At 41.6% G+C, this 17,604-nt stretch overlaps 1 protein-coding gene across 7 annotated transcripts in view; it reads left to right on the top strand.

The window, feature by feature from the left end:
• Positions 1-17,604, top strand: part of RAPGEF6 (Rap guanine nucleotide exchange factor 6) — a 133,045-nt gene that overhangs the window by 6,672 nt on the left and 108,769 nt on the right. The window contains exon 1 of one of the 7 annotated variants that reach the window (XM_080400446.1): positions 4,019-11,201. The exons of the other annotated variants lie outside the window; for them this stretch is intronic. The gene's annotated coding sequence lies outside the window, so the exon portion shown is untranslated. Of the gene's footprint in view, positions 1-4,018; positions 11,202-17,604 lie in introns of those variants that run through there. 7 annotated transcript variants of the gene reach the window in all.

The raw sequence follows: 17,604 nt of genomic DNA, 5'->3' as shown, positions 1-17,604 counted from the left end.
TAGATTTCTCTTCTGGGTAGTTAAAACTACCTTTTTGCATTATTAATCTGTGGCCAATTGTAGGGGCAACTTAGAATGTGCCAAGTCTTAGTTAAAATCAGTGATATTTGGTTATTTTACTACAGTTGTTTTCATTGCCGTGTGGCCACAGCTCCACGCCTGCGATGTACAGTTGGTTTGCCTGTTTCTTGGCCAGAAGTATTCAACAACCTGGCATATGTTTCAGTACCCAAATAATTCATATTATCGCTAGTTGGAACGTTAAGTACAACACACTTTCTGAAGCTGAAATCAGCTCTATATTAGTTGCACTTAAAAAATAAAATCCATCTGTTGTTTCAAATGAACCAAAATACAATATTGGAACATTTACCAGTTTTTAACCAAACGTTAATATATGTAAATATTCAGCTATAAGGGCTTCAGTGTCTGTCTTAGGAAGGTTTTTTGTTTGTTTTTGACCAGTTTTTTTGAGCTTTTTTGTTGTGCTTTCAGCAGCAAGACAATGTGTTGCTAGTATTAGGCTTTTGATTATTTATGTCTCTGAGACACAAATAACTTTATGTTGAGCCTTAGACAAGGTACCATGTTCACAGAGGAGGGCTTCTGGTTCTGCAGCTGTTGTCTGTCTGGAATACCTGCAAGGAAACTTTGCTAGTGGTTCACAGGAATAAATATTTTTTTTCCAGCTTTCTTAACAGTTACGGCCTGTGGACTTCAGTCAAATATATTCATGGTTCCAAGCAAATAAATCAGGTTTCAGGGCACTGTTCTAGCTTCAAGTACATATACTGGCTTTATTGAAGTGTCATTGACAAATAGTTTTTTCTTAAGTTTAGAGTCTGTCTAACAAAGTTTCCTTGTTCAGGAAATTTAATATTAAACAAGCAGAGAAAACAGCATGAATGCTGCTGGGTGAGTGAGTTGGTTTTTTTTTAGTCTCTGTCTGTATTAACCTGTATTGTGGGAAGGGATGTCAAAGGCTGTCCTGGAAAGGAAAACAAGGGCAGAAGTGAAAGGGGTAAAAGAAACTGGTGGAAAGAAGGAAACCTTGTCATACTCAAGGTGCCCTGAAGTAGGTGTTGGAATTCTCCTGATTAATTATTTTTGAAAGAGCGTTAGAAACCAAAGCTTAGAAAAAGTCAAAGCCAAACCCCCACGAAAAACCTGCCACAAAAGCATTTTCGTCACCTCTCAGTTTGTGTGAAATGCCAAAGAAAGTAAACTTGTAATAAAAACTCAGAAAAATTAAATTATATTGAGTGCTTGTTGTTTGTCGTTTAACCTAGTGTTAATAACCTGGGATCACAACAGTTCTTCCACCTATAGCTGTGGCTTTATGGTTGCTGATCTGCCTGGCAGCTGAGGTCCAATCAAGGCTTTTTCATGGGGTAAGTAAGTAGCTGGTGCTTACATCGGTACGGTGCAAAGCAGTCGGCATCACTCCTGGAAATGTCCCAGTGGTTGGCTCGGTGGGATGTGTTAAAAACTGGTTACAGTCACACTGGTTTCTAAAGCATCTCCCTTTTAATACAGGTGTGTGAAGAGTCATGGGGGCTGCTTTGCTGTTGCCTTCCCTGGTGTGGACAGAGCCTGGGGTTTTAGTTTGCTGCGGCCACTGGGACTTCCTTCTTTAACCCAAACATCTCGGTACCTGCTGGTACGAATCGTGGCAGACTTTAACCTCTACCTGTGCTGATACTGTTCTGTGGAGGACCTTACCTCTTCAGGCTTGTAAGAGCAGAAGGGTCCAGATGTTGCTTCTGTGACAAGTGATGCTTTTTGGTTTTGTGTATTGGAAGGTTTATTCTAAGTTAGCCGCCCTACCCCTTTCCTCCTACCTGCTTCACACAGCTTGGTAGCCAGCCAGAACCGGCCAAGTTCGATGCTTCATTTTCAATTCCCAACTGCTGCTGGGTGATGACTAATGCAGATTCCTTCATTTAGTGTAAAGTCTGCTATACAGAACGTGGATGTATTAAAGAGAAGATCAAATTACAGTGTGCGAATAACTGTGGACAATGGCTCATGCATGTTGGCATTGTTGGCAGCAAGTTCAGGGTTTCTGCTCGGTGAGTCACGAAGTTACACATGACAAGGTGAAAAGCCGTTCCACCACCCTTGTTTGTCTGCTGGATGTAATTTCCCATTCTGATTTGTTAAAATGAAGTGGTGAGTAGGAGTGTGGTTCTGTTATGGGGTACAAGTGACTGGATATCTTCAAGCATGGTCTTAGCCTTTTGAAACGTGTAGCGCTCCTGTCTCAAAGTGCAGGTCCAGCCCACCTGAAGAAGAGAGTGTGCAGTTCGACTGGCAGGTCTGTCTCAGCTAGACCTGAGCCTTGGGGAGCTTGAGGAATGCTGATGCAACTGATGAGCACAGCTGTGTGCTGCCTGGTCTTGTGGCTTTGCGTACTTCTTGTGTCTAAAACTTCGTGGAATTACTGAATCTGAACATGCTAATTAAATGTAATGAACATACGGTATCTCTCTTTTGTGTAGCTACACAAAAAAGTTGGAGGCTATTACCTAATTCTACTTGCTCCTGCTTGTTGGGATTCATTTGAAGGAAGCAGGGCCACAACAAAAGCGGTAACAAAACATTTTGGCTTTGTTATTTGTGTGCCAGTGTTGCTTACTTTCTGTGACCGTTCTGTGTGTGCGTATGTATGGGTGTCTACTGCGCGCCTTATGTACATGACCTTTAGGTACCTTTTATGGAAGATACATATAATTTCCTTTAAAACCTTAAAAAAACCTTAACAAATTTATTTTATGTTCTAAGATGCTCTTACACGTGTGAATCTTGTATGGGAGGAAAAAAGGTGATTGTGTTGCTAGTTTTGCTGTGGATCTTGCTGGTTTAGAGGGTGCTTTTGTGGGGACTCTGCTCCTGGATCTGGGGCCAGAGCTTCCTCTGGCTGGTGATGGCAGGTGATCGTGTCTTCACTCCCCTTCCCTCTGGAAGAGCTGTCCTTCATCTAAAATAAATGCTCTTGAATATTTTGTGTCATCCTTGAAGGAGTCCAGAGTCTGGTGTGTGGAGGAACAACTTTGTCAGAAATCCCTGTTCCCAGGTGTGGTCTGATCTTTTTGTGGCATTTTATTTTGTTTGTAAGCTTCTCATTCCGTTATAGCCCTGATACGGAGAGATACTCTAGCTCTGATTTAGACAACATTGTGCTTGTTGATTCAGTGCTGGCTGGTTGTTGGTTAAAAGAATTTAAGAACCTGGTGTGAGTGTAGGTAGGAATCGTTAATTAAACATCTCCAGCATACATAAAGCTCCTAGTTTTCCTTTGAAATTATTCTCACAGCACAAAGTCTTCTCCAGGTCTCTCACCTTTCACTCCTCTTTCCTTCACCTTGCTTCAGAAAGTACAACCTGGAGGTTAGGTGTTGCAGCCTGATCTCTGACAGGGGCCCGGGTGTGTTTGGAGAAGGGTTTTGTGGCTGATGCTGCTGCCTGTGAGACATGGCGTGCAAAAAGCTCTCGCCGCCTCGTGCTGTCGGTCTGTCGCGACAGCAGCCCTCAGGGAGAGCTCCCACACCATGGCTTGCCTCGGCAGGGGGGTTTGGTGGTTGGTGGGGGACCTGCTCTCTTGGGCTGATTATGCTGGTGGCCTCTGCTTTGTGGGCTTTTTTTATCTGCCCTCAGATGCCCTGGTGTGCAGCCCTTCTCTCTGTAGCAGCAAGCTTACAGGGGGCTAGCGGGATGTCCTGAAAGGGGTGCCTGTCCTGCCTGTTCTTATTTATTTTATTTTGTTCCAAGAAGCAGTCAGTCATTCTTGGGTTTTCTGGCCTGACAATATGGATGTCAACAAGGCTTTTGCATCTGGGAGGTTATTGTGAAACAAACTCGCCGTTTTCAGTGTGTGGTTGTCAGAGCATGCTGGAAGCTTACGCAGATAGTGTTTACAGATCTCTCTCTTTAAAACTGTTGGCCAAAGTAACAGTAACTAAAGAATATCACGAAGCGAGCTGCTGTCATCTCTATTCTTCACAGTAAATGTGGGATTTAGGTCTCAACAGATGTGATTTTGCAGACTAGGTCATACGTTATTATTGATCGAATATTTTGAGGCCTGGTTCTCTAACCTATGCTAATAGGGTGGCGGTAAATTTAGCCAGTTGGAGGTTGAAAAATGACTCCCGTTTTCTGACCGTTGCTGTCACGGAAGACTGCTAATGCTACAGAACAGCTGTGGGGTATCTTGCCTGTTGGCGAGCGTGCTGCAGTAGTCGTCAGCAAGCAGATAGCGACTGCAGCGTCGTCTTGTTTGGACTCCAGTCTGCTAAGGTCAAGCTGGTAACGGGGTAATCTAGTACCTGTAACTCTCTAGTATCAAGCTGGGTTTGGTTCTTTTCAGAAGGGTATAAGACTTCTCCTTCATACAAACCTTAAACCTTGTTAAAGGAGCAAATGAAGTTAATCGGGGTGGCTGTTTCCCAGTGATCTTCCGGGGAGCGTGTGAGTTCTGTTGCTCTAAGATTACTTTTCCTATCCTTGCTTCCAATTACTGTTCCTGAAAAACTGGTTTTTCATTTTAATGGCAGCTGTGACAGCTCTGAGAGTGAAACCAGAAATTATGATGGAGTCCTGGAATTCTTTATTGGCACTTATTTCCTTTAGTATATACCTTTCCCCATGCGGTGGGGTCATGCACTTGGTTTCGTCTGCAGAGTGGTAATTTAACTAAAAGTTTTCACCCGTGAATTAAAATTTAAATATGTAATGTAATGCTCTTCTAAAACAGTGTTTTCTGTTGTATTATCTGAATTTAAACAGTGAATTTCAAGGACTCCTTAGGTAGTAAGGGTGTGTTTTACAAAGCTGTTAATCTGAGCTAAAAGGCAAGCCCAGTGCCTTGTTACTGACCTTTCACTGGAAACTCCTTGGGGATACTAGAATACTGAAGAAGGGCGAGAAAAGGGTGTGGAAGGAGGCGGGAGAGAACTGCAAGTACACTTGGCATTCAGAAAAGTTGCCAAATGGAAGAAAAAATACATTTCTGCTTTTGTTATCCAAAACTGCATAAGGGTGGAGGGCAAGCAGTTGAGACGTGTAGGTGTTAAATTCCTCATAGAAACAGTATTAACAGTCCCCAAATACTGTACTGAACAAAAGTCACACAAAAAAATTAAGAGATTAAGAAAATCTCTTCGAGTAGTATACCAAAACTTATTTTGTGTAAACTTTACAGAGGAGTTTTTCTGTAATGTTTATTTTGACAAAACAGATTCTTGTGTCGCTTTGTGCAGGGAGAGCTGGGTATCTGTTTATAGTGCAACTAAATAGTAAGGAAATAATACTTCGTGTTGACAAACTTGTATGTATGCCGTGGGAGGAAGCCGGGCCAGAAGTGCCCAGGTATTGCCCACTTGTTGCAGGCCCCGCTTCCGAGGAGCGCGGGAAGGAAGCCCAGCATCTCGAAGCGGTTGTGCAAGCACCCCAGCTGTACCGCTGTTCCAGGCGTCGGTGACGTGCTGCTGGTGGCGGCCCCGTGACGTAGCGCTGTCTAATAACCCTTGTATGCAGCTGTGCTTATGCTCCCATCACAAGAGTGTAAGGAGCTGGCGATCTTTAGGTGGAAATGAGCCTCTTAGCATTAAAAGGTGGCTGGTGGTGGACTTGTCAATGGCAAAGAAGCCGCATGCTTCAGAGGACCGTGCATTTTGGATAAACATCCAGTTTGGGGGAGTGGGGAGAAACCCAGCAAGCACATGCCAAAATTAGTTTTCATTGAGAAGCGTACTGGAGAACAGTTGTATAAAGGATGCCCAGAGCTCGGATGTCCTTTCTTGTAAGAGGCCTGCTGCTGCCAGGAAACTGTTTTAGTTTTGCTCATGCTAGTATTGCCAGACAAGCTATTTCTAAAACTAGGAGGTCTTCTTGTTCCAGTGACCTCAGGCTTCAAATATAGAGGGTTTTCCTTTGTTTGATGGAACTGTGATACACCCTTCTTCCTCTTTTGATGATTTCAATACAGTATTTTGGAAATACCCGTAGTTCAGGGAAGCACGCACAAATTATTTAGCGTTATGCATCTGGTTTCTGTAGGTTCCTTAGCTCTGCTAATTTATTGCTTATCTTTTAGCACGTTGAGAGAACCTAGCAAATTCTTGCCGAATAGAACAAAAATAAATGCCATGAGGGAATCTCTCTTTGTAATCTTTTTGTGCCTGATTTAAGGCATTGGCATTTAAGCAGTCTGTCCTGCAAAGACTGATTAATAATGAGCCTCAAACATTGGTCCTTTTGGTTTGGAGGGAAAGAATTTTTGTTGTGTGGTGGTGTGTTGTGCTGCAGGCACATGCAGTTTGACCTTTTGGCCAAATATAAATTCCTACAAAGACATAGTTCCAGAACTGATGTAGTGTTGTTCATTGACAATTTGCATTTGAAAGAGCTGGAGAGTGAGGTCTGCCTTTGTAAACTGTATTGTGTATTTAGCATTAAAAAGTGATGGGAGCTCTTATGCTGATTCTGGGTGGCTTTTTATGATCTTGTAATAAAGTGTTGTGCTTGCCAGTGGCCCCCAGATATTGCAGGTTATCTAGGGAGGAGATTTTACTTAAATCTGACTTACTTTCCCCTGCATTCTCAGGGTTCTATGTCCAGCTTACAGTAGGCTGTGTTGGTTTGGCTAAGTAGAAGTGGTCTTTCCAACTGTTGCAGAAGGAGTTTCTGTTCCTGTTTCCCATTTGAAGTAGGAAGCAAACTGGCAGTCCTGTGTTAGATTATTGACCTTGTGTCAAATACATTTGTTGCTTCCATTTGCGTTGGGTGGCAAGGCTTCCTTCAGCAAACTCTTCCATAGGTGCTGTTATACGTGACTGACAAGATGCTTGGCAGAGTCTTCAAAATGTGCTGGTTCTTCCCAACTGGTAGGCAGTACTAGTCCAGGAATTAAGGGGCATGATCCACCCGGTGTGATTATTAGGGAAGATCTCTTAGGCTAGCACAGACGTGCAAGCTGCCATGTCAGCCTGACTCCTGTGCCTTGGGTTGCACTTCTGGGTGGAGCTCACAGCTCGATGGAGGAACTTTGTTTTGGTTTGTTCCCTCCTCCCTCCCTGTACACGTTAGCTAAAAGAAGTTGATTATGGAGTATAGCAGACCTATAGTTAACAGATGCTGCATAACCAGCCAGAGTCGAATATAACCGTATTTTTAAGAAAAGCTGAGAATTTTCTTTGCACTTAATTTAGGTCTCTCAAATCCAGCGAATTTGGAGGTTGTGGAGTTCAGCATTTAGTATTGCAAACAGTAATGTTGCTTTGATTTTTCCCGAGCTGTAGTCAAAAGTTTGTATTTTTATTTGAAATAATTCTGTAGCGCTCAGAATTGTGAATGCATATGTAATAAACTGAGAAGCTTTAGATAACAGGTCTTCCACTCCTCCTGACACTTGCACAGAGTGCACCTCGTAAGTATTGCAGTAGACTAGCTGCTTGAATAGAGGCTAATGCACTCTACATGCACTGCTTTTCAAGAGAACACCTAGCAGGGATGTCTTCATTCTGTACAACAACAATACTGAAAATTTCTGAGCTACAATACCAGATCCTTCCATTTTTCCTGGGAGGGAGGGGGCTGGGATCTAAAATGTGCATTCTGCATGTCTGTAGTCACGAGCATGACTGTCCAGAGATCATGGTACTGTAATCTTTCATTGCAGCATTCTGCTTCTGGGTCCAGACTTTGCCTTTCATCACCCTGTACGAATCTTCTCCTCCAATGGGAGTTGCTAAGTCTTTAGTCTTAAATTGATGCATTGCATTGCTGCTTATAAACCTAACTTAGATTAAGTTTTGTAATAGGCTTATTTTTCATCTTCAGTGAATAATGGTGGTCTTTCTTGCTCTCTGGAAGAAGAAGCTTCCTTTTTTGATGAAACACTGATTTGTTTAAAAGTGGTTTTATTACACTTCCACAGAGGCTGTGGTTGAATAACACTGGAAGAGCGAGGTGTTGGAGCAATCTCTGGCACGTTGCATTACAAATTAGTGTTGATCATGGCTTCATAGGAATGAGAAAGTTGAGTTTGGCTTCTGTCAGGTTTGTATTCAAAGGTGATTACAGCCTCTAAAGTTTTTGGTGTCTGTGAGGATGGAATGGCCCATTGGAGTAGAAGAGGTTTTAGTATCGTCTCAGACATGACAACCTACCCAAAGTAGCCTGTGGCTCATGTGTCATCAATTAGTTCCTGTTTGATTTAGTACAGGGGTGGGGAAGGCAGTTGTTCAGCATCTTGTCTGTAATTCTGTGGATGTTAGTCATGAAGTTTGCACTTTGAGAAGCTGGGTGCCTGGTAGGTAGGCTGCAGGATTTGGAGCTAGATATTAATGAGTAACAATATTATCTCGTGGTTGATTCAGTCCCTGACAATACACTTGTTTGTTTCTGCTAATGTTGAAGCTGTTAATTTCCTTAAGTAGAATTATTCCCTTTGTAACATTATGCATCAATGATCAATTGTAATTACTAGGGAAGTGCATAGGTATCTGTACCTCTGATACTTGATTTGGTTTCAAACTTGAAACCTGTTAACCTAGATACATGAAATGTATACATAGACTGTAACTCCTCAGTCTGAATCCATAAGCTTTTGTGGTTTATGCACAGGTATTGTTGAGAAATACAAAATTAGATCTTAAAGCAGTGGTAGAGTGTCAGTGTTTAGAGTTTTGCTATGGTGGTTTGCATTCAAATACAGCAGTAGGGTAAATCTGACCTTTTTTTTTTTTTTCTACGAGAGAAGGTGCTAAGAGCTACTGCTTACACTTTTCTGTTTGGTGAGGGATACGTTTCCCAATGTATGGATACATGTGTACACAGGCACGTTAGCATTTCTCTGCACATGAGAGGATATTGTAGTAGTTGTGGCAATAGTAGAATTTCATTGTGGGAATCTGCATTGAGATAACTTAGAACTCGTCCAAGTTCTTCTGATACCAGGCTGCAGGAGGAATTACTAGTAAACATATTGTCCTCTACAGGAATCCCTTCGTAGTTTGTAATGGCATTATTAATGGGAATAAAATAGTTGGAGCTTGATCTTTCTTTTTTCAATAACACTACTGGAGGAAAAGGTTGTAGAAGAGCTTTACTCTTGTGTGATGTTTTCTTCTCCAATTACAATCTTCTTGTTCTCATGTTTTTCTAATGTACTGGTGTATTGTTATCCGCCTTGAATTAAAACGGAGTATTTTAGCTGGAAGCAGTGGGTGACTGTAATGTTTTACTGATGCACCAAAATGTTTTGAGTCAGTTTGTAGAGTTGTATTCCTTCCCCGTTACCTACATACGGAGTGGGTGACTTAAGTTACAATATTGATAAGAGATTTCATTTTGTCTTCACTATTATTTATTAAGCAGGACTTAATTTCCTGATAGACATGATCTTTGCCTGCTTGAATTTACAAAGAAATAAGACATTATATACTGCAAAACCATAAATGTGGCATTATAAAATTAACTATATTCTTATCCGTTTGTATAAAATATCTGACTACATGATGGAAACAAACTGCAGTAAAGTATTATTCTGTCTGTTAGTCTTTCTGTGTGTGAGATACCTGTTGAACAGCAGCTGTAGTTATGGGACCTTGGTAGTAATGTTCACTTGCTGCAAAGGTACGTTGGGTGAGGAAATACTTGCAACAGAGTGTATTTGTGTGTTAAACATGAAACAGCAGTTGCTTAGTGCTTTATCTGGTGCGGGAAGCAGGCGGTACTGGTTTTCAGAGTAGGACATCCTCCTGCCTTTGAATGTATGTATTGTTATTAGCTATCTATCTGTCTGCCTGTGTATCTGTCTGCCTATCTCGTCATTGTACGTAGCTCATTCTTCTTTGTCGTGTCTGTGGGATCAGTTTGTGTTTGGGCAAACAGCATTACCACTGCTTCTGTGCCTTCCTGCAGCACCTATCCTGGAGCTGGTGTTTTTAGGATAGGAGCTCATTTAGAGTTAACAGGGTTGTTTCAGTAAAGAAAAGTACTCTCAATCTGCATTAGTAGCTTGTGGAGCTCTAGTCCAAGAGGGAGGAATGAGAACAAAACACTAGAGCATTCCCTACAGTAAGAGCAAAGTCATAGATAGGTAATGAGCTTGCATGTTCAGTACGACTGAGTTGCGTACAGATGTACTCCCAAGTTGTCATTACCATTAAGCATAGAACTGACCTTTGGATTTCATCTTCCACCTCCTCTCTCTGCATCCCCAGGTTTCTGTACCAAATTTCTTATTAAATAAGAATCTACCTTTTTTTCCTTCGTGTTTCAGTGTTCTGACCTTTCCTACTATGATTCCTCTTTTTTTCTTAAAAGGAAATTTGAGTTGTAGGTGCTTTCTTGCCTGCTTCTCTTAAAGCAGGGAGTTTCTTTGTGAGTCAAGCAAGCTGATGTTTTTGGAGTTACAACAAAAAAGGTTTAACCGAGATACTGCTATTTGATGGATGCTTGTCCTCTGAAAGGGAGACTTAATTTTGACAAGTAGTCAGCCACTTGACCAGCAAAGTATTCATTGAACTGGAAGCCTGAAATAGCCCATTTTGCTGGCTGATTTTGGGCAGTTTTTCAGGAGTCTGGGTAAGGAGGCTGCTTTTAATGTCTTTGATCTTTTACTGAAAAATGTTTAGTATAAAATCATGGTCTGTGATAGACATAAGCATTGAGATTAATTTTGGATATTCTGAGCTTTCCATCCTGAGCTCTGGGAGCTCAGTGTTTTCAAGGCAGCTTGCTTTTGGTTCTCTAGCATATAGGTCTGAAAGATCTTTTAAAACTAAGTAATAAGTGTCTGGGAACTTTATAGTAATGTTTCACTTGAAGATACTTTTCATAGCTGTATTTTTGTTCTGAACTGTGATAAGGGCTGAACTATGCCTTGGATATTCAAAACTATCCGTAAGCGGCTTGCTTTGAAGCAACGGCATTTGATGTTCCTGTTTCTCCAGTTCAGGGCCCTTGCTATTTCACTTTGCAAAATCAGCTTTTCCAAAGGAAGTTTTTTCTCTGGCAAAGTCAGGGTTCCAGAAATGCTGACTCAGTGTGATGAAACAGCAGTCAAAATAATATAAAATTTCCCCTCCCTCATTCCTTTTAAATGTTTTTCTTTCTACCAGAGTCTTATATCAACATAGTCCAGGGTTCTTAGGTGGAAGGTGTTTATCTGGATTGGGTGTGGGAAGCTATTGGTGAGTAGAGAAACTTTTTGGTTTTATTTTCATGTAGTAAAATTCTGTGTGTGTGTGTTGTTTTTTTTTTTTTTAATTTTCACAAGTATTGTGCTGAATAGAAGTGCTTTCAGCCTATGAATAAACTGTAATAGTGGTTCTAGGTCCTCTGTTCTTAAACAAGATCTGATTTTTCAAATTTTATTGAGGATACTTCTATTCCTAGGAGTAGAATGTCATTCTTAGGTCCGTGCCTGAAGCCCTGTGTGCGTGTTATAAGGAAATACAAGAAAATAATATGTAAGAAAACTGTATTAGCTCCATTGAGAGACTTGCTACTTTTGCAGGAAAAAAAACAAAGATAAAAATCCAAGTGTGCAAATGTTGCTTCTGACAGTTTGCAAAAGCGCCAGATTTTAGTTTCCTGTTTGTGGCTACGCTGTTAATAACTGATGCTGTCGATTGTAATTGCTTCCTGGATTTACAAAAGAGTGAAATGAAGTCCCTTTTTATCTCTTTTCTCCTGTATAAAGATACTATAATAACTAGACTGACATTTCCTCATTTGGAAAAAACAGTATCTGTCATCTATATGGGTAAGTGTAAAGATTAGAGTTGAAGCAGGAGTCCTGTGTCATAGTCATTATAGGTTTTGTAGCTGCCTGATGGACATATGTACCAAGAGGTTGTGGATGTGTGAAAGACTATGACCAAGAATTTGATTTCTTAGATTTATTTGAAACTGTTCAACAGATCAAGTGTAGTGATCCACTCATAATAAAGGAATTGTGATTTTTAGCAGTGTCCTGGGAAAACTCATAATTTCTCAAAACTCCTGTAGCGAGTAGACTGCCAGTTGAGGCCAGGAGACCATCAGCTGTTACCGTAGACAGAAGACTGTGGAATATGTGCCATTTTTTCTGAATAATAGAATAAACTGGTTCAGCTACTTCAGAGCTATATTTTACACAAATGTTATTGGGGGCAGTCTTGGGCAGTGATTTAATATCATGCATGCGTTTGCTGCTAGTGTTTTCTGTGAGAGGTACTTTAATTAGGCTTTTTGAATTGGTGGTATTTCTTACCCGGCACGATGACTCTTCATTCCTTACGAGTGCTACTTAAACTGTGTCATTTTCAGCAAGATACTTTGCTGAAGTCTTTTGACATTTTCGTTCACCTGACTAATCCATAATTTCTCCTCCCTGATAGTGCCTTGATGCTTGTATCTAAACATTTTTTTTTAATGACCTCTTGCTAAGTAGGAGGATGCTTTAAAGGGAATTGTTACTTGTTAAATGAAGAGTCCCGAGCTGATGTTCTTTTGCACCACTTGCACTTTCATTGAAGTCAAATGTTTATGCCACTGAACAAGGAGAGTAAATTAAGATGGAAGAGTTGCTTTCTAGTTCATCTTGCCATATTCCTTGTAGTCAAGGGACTGTACACTCTGCTACGAATGTTTAACTGTAGTTGATGCTCCTCCTGCAAATTTCAGGTCCAGCTGCTGTGTGTATCATCTGGTTTGGGTGTATAGGTTGAGCTTCTTGAACTAGCATTGCCAGGGTGGGTGAATTTGCTGTGTAGATACCTGAATATGTAAAACGTGGATCAGAAAACTTAAACATGTTTCTGTATTTTTATTTCTGGTATTACTTTACCAGGAAAGAATTTGGGAGTACTATTTTTACAATTGGCTTTAAACAGAGAATAAAGGAAGCGGCGTGGATTCCAGCCTTCGATGAAGTAACAGGAAGGGAAGCAATGAAAACCATAAACCGTGCTGAGTAACATTTCCTCTCTCCTGCTACACCCCCCTAAGGGTGACAAAGTCGTTATTGAGCCTGACAGGATTCCTAATAAAAGATGCATTCAATCTGTATGAGGAGCCTGCGGAATCACTGTGAAGCAAGTAATGGCAGGAGGCTGGAGGGAAGCCTCCTCGTCACAGCTTACACAACCTGCTCTCCATGCTCCAAGAATTACTCCGTTTGCTTTACTGAAATCTAGGCACTTCTGAATAAAAAAAGTAGTACAGAGAATTTCAGCCACTGTCCAAGAGAGTGTTAAAATCCTTGTCCTGGCATCAACTGAGTGCTTGATTCTGCTGAAGTTTGTTCCCAGCCTTGTTTCCTGCTTGGTGCTTTCTGGTCGGAGCGCTGAAGAGGAGGCAGCAGCTCTGCAACAAACAAATGGGGAGGTTGTGGCAGCTTCCAACCATGCAGCTTCCTTCCCTGTAAGATTTCGTACCTGATGGTCGTCTTGAATGTCAGTGGAATTTGGGAAGCTGTTACCATATGGTTTAACTGTTGTTTCAAAGGCAGAAATGTGTCATGTTTCTTTTAAAGTGTATTATCTGTAATACAGCTGAATCTGTAACAAACCTTTAGAAGATACTAGCATTTTTTTTTTGCTCTGAAACGTGTAAATCCTGGCAACTGTCTTGTCCTACCTTGGAAAAAGTGGGGATGCAAAATCCTGACAGCCATCCTCTGCATTTCTGTGAAGAAGCAGGTTCTTGTGTGTGAACCAGGGAATCCTGGGTGGCTTGGCGGCCCATGTGGGTTGGGTGTGGGGAGCCTCGAGTGAGCCAAGCATATGTTCTTGCAACGGGAATTTAATGTGTTTGGGGTGGAATTGAGAGACAGGTTTTGCGTAGCTCTTTGGGACAGGTTTGCATGTGAGAGCAATCTGTCTGGAACTTGCTGACGCAGCTGTTTATGTGTGGCTTTGAAGTGCTGGTACTGCTGTGCAAGTTTCTGCTCTTGTTCCCTGTGCAGAATTGAACTGACCCTGCAGTCTTTAAGACCCCTCATGTAAGGTTCAGGGTGGATGTAGAGCATCTATGAAGTCCAGGCTCATTGCAATCTGGGAGCTGGAAGGACTCTACTGGCTGATGGGGTCCTGCCGTGCTGCAGCAAGCAGCCGGCCCATGGTGGGTGCAGGGTGGCCGTGGCTGGATGCAGCTGTCTGGGGACCGTGCTGCCTCTCCCCTATCATATGACATGAAGCACACAACATACTGGGCAGGGCTAAAGAGACACTGGGGGGGATTTATAGTTTCCTCAGCTTCCCTGATACCTCAGTGCAGTTGCTGAGGATGCCTTATTGTGAGAAGTATCAGGATTTGCAAGTATGAGGTCATTTTGGAACAATTTATTTTCCTTAGAAATACAACAGATTTCCTGCTTAGTGTTTTAAAATAGTCATGTGTTACTGGAACACCTGGCGAGGGTAACATCAAATAAAGCATCAGGTTTTCATTTTATGTTTGTCAAGAGCAAAGCTGCTCTTGATGCAGTCATTTCATCCTCACTCCAGAGCATCACACTGCTTTTGCCCAATTTTAACACCACAGGGGAATTCGTCTTGGACCTTCTTGTGGACTTGAAGCATATGAATGCAGTTCAAGTGAATTATAGTTGTACTGACTGGATTTGGTGGTGTTGGTTGGCTGGAAAACTTTGTATTCAGAGCTCCTTACTTGATGCCACCATCGTTCCATTGGATCCTTAATTCCAAGCTTTGTAAAGTTGCTCTTTGGATTAAAGGTGAAAGATTTGGTGAGAAGATGGGGAAGCAGAAGGAAATGATACAAACTCACAGATTTTGCTTATCAGCTGAGGTGACAGAGAGGCAGAGTTAAACTCCCTATTGAGGGTGGACATTAAATTGTTAAAAGTTAATTCAAACTTCAGAGGTGGCTGTGTAAATCGCTTTAGCCTTAGGATGCTAATCTATGCTTCAACAAGTTTCCTGGATTAATAAAAGGGTATGCAGGCCGTTGTATTGCTTGGCGTGCTGCTGAGTTAGAGGTGGCCGTAGGGGAAGAGGGTTGCTTCTAGCAGCGCTTGGTGTTTCTGCGGTGTGGTACTGCTTGGAAGCATCCAAATCTTGGTTGTATTTTTAAGATGATGTTGATAACAAAAGTAAAGATGATCGCTTCTTCCCCTTTTGAGGTTTGACTATATTCTCATGATAACTTGTTTGGCTGACTTCTTTATTTTTAAAATTTACATCTTAGCAACTAAGAAATTAGTGTTTCACCATCCTTGTAAAAAACCAAAGAAACAACAACCTAGCAAATTACTTTCAAATAAAAGTGTTTTGTGGCAAATGGGTGATGGCTGCAGTTATCTGGCTTGCTTTCATGTGATGAGTTCTCAGTTCATGCTGAAGTGCTTCTTTTATTTTTCCTTATTCTACAGTTATGGCATCTTGCGGCAATGACATGAGTTAGCATCGGGAAGGGAAGGCGGGCAGTGGCCTGGTTATTCAGGTGGCTCACTTCATAGCGTACTGGGATGAGGAGGTTGCTATAAAACAAAGCTGACTTAAATAATGTTATGTTATTACTAAAATCTCCATGGTTTGACACCACCTTTGGTTTAGCAGCTGGTTAAGCTTTTTGTCGGAAGGATGTGTGTGTCAGGGGTGATAAAAGCTGTTGCTGAATGAAGCTGGGGGCCGCTGGCGTATCGGTGCTGGGCCACAGTTTCCTTGTGGCCGCGTTCAGTGATAATGGTGCCGGCCACAGAGCAGTCCCTTGATTTCTGTGCTTCTGCTTAAATGCATGCTATTTTACACAGTCTGTTCTTTCACGTGGAGAATATGAAGAAACAGATGTCCTCAGCCTTTTAAACGTAGCAGCTGAGAACACCTCAGCTCATGAACTTGGTGCTGTGAGAACTGGAGGCAAAGAAATTCAGCCGTTCGGGAGCTTTGAGCAGGATCACTGTGGTCGCAGTGTTCATGTCTTGGCTCTCTGCAGTCTAGAAAATCTCCTTTCTAGCAAGATTAACAACTCCTGCCTGCTTCCTTCCACTCCTTGCTCTGATCTTCTTCCCTGAGCTCACTGGAGATGCAGTTTTAGCTAGCTGGATAGAAAATGTGAATTAATTTCTCCTTAAATAATCTAGGCAAGGTAGTTTTCTGTTAATTTGACAAATATGTGTGGGCATACCATTTGAAGGTAGATACTGTGCTTTAGTCAGCTGTTATTTCAGCTGATGAAAAGCTCTGAAAATAAAGATTACAAAATAAAATAACGTTGATATTTGGTCCCTAGTTTAGAGTATGTGGAAAATTGTTTTTCATCAATAATTATGTTTCGGTTGGACTTTGGCAGAAAGAAGTATGTAAAGAGATTATAGGAAAGGGTGTGTAACTTTCCAGCCAATACTTTGCATTCTGCTGGTGTAACGCTGATTGTTGCCCTTTGGCATTGTCCTTTCATAGCCCTTTCTTTTCGTAGCAGGTATCTATAAAAATTACCTCTACCCTTTGTACTGTGGTTACATGTTTGTCTGCTGTTTATAACTGGTGTGGCAACAAAACCCCATTTTTAAAAATAACATCTTGTAATCCTATTTTCAATCCTGTTTTATAAACCCGGAATTAGATAAATGTGTGCTTTCCCCTCTGATGGAGGGGCTTTTGGGTGCACAGTGCAGCAGGGTCTGTTCACGAGGTGGCTGCAGCACCTGCTGCTCGCTGCCTCCAGCTGTGGTGGGATTAAATTATGTTCCTTGCTTGCAAAATATGAAAGGACACTCTACACATAATCTCTCAAATGTAATTTCAGTGCTATTATAAGATCTTAAATGAGGTGGGAGTAATGGAGAAAACTTTGCGAAGTATGACCAATAGGCAATTTTCATGTTATCAGGAAAAAATGGGTTGATTAGCTGCATGTAACTTTGCTTGTTAGACACGTGGCCTGCGAAGGGGAGGAGGAATTTCACCTGGGTATCTATTTAAACAAACCAAAAAAAGCATTATTTCAACAAGACATGTAAAACACATTGTATTGGTGCATTCGGTGCACTGGAAGAAACATGTGGGACCCAGACCTTACTGGGACATGTGATTGCCGAGTCAGCTCTTGTGCTCGGTGGCACCCAACAGCATCATGGGCTCTGCTTAATTAGGAGAGATGATTGCTTTAAAAGTCAGTTATTTTTAGGGAAAGCATCACAGATTCTCCTGATTCAAATAGCTTATAGAAACTTATGCATGAGTAGCTAATATAGTTACCTTGTTGAAATATCAGTTGGCTGGGTAGTGAACAATAAGATGTTTCTTACTTGATTTATCGACTTCAAAACAGTAATACTGGCTAGCATAAGTTGAATACTTTCTGCTGTGATGAGGGAATAGCAAGCTCTGCCTTCCCTTAGTTGTGCTGTGCTCTGGCTCAGCTGTTCTCTGCTGCTGCATATCTCAACAGCCGAAGTCTGAGCTGAGGGATGCTTTCCCAGCATGAATCCCTTTAAGCAAATGTTTGTCTCTTTAGCTTACCAACTGTTTATTCGTAAGTGTGGTGGGTTGGTACAGCGGTCCTGTTTGGTCAGCAGGAGACAGCTGATGCTGAGTTAACTTGCTAAGGGACTGTGCTGTGTGGAGTTTTAAAGAATAATTCTCA

The sequence above is a fragment of the Falco punctatus genome (assembly GCF_963210335.1).
Source record: "Falco punctatus genome assembly, chromosome: 8".
Taxonomy (NCBI): domain Eukaryota; kingdom Metazoa; phylum Chordata; class Aves; order Falconiformes; family Falconidae; genus Falco; species Falco punctatus.
The sequence above is the reverse complement of the archived record's forward strand: the minus strand, read 5'-3'. Positions and strand labels throughout refer to the sequence as shown.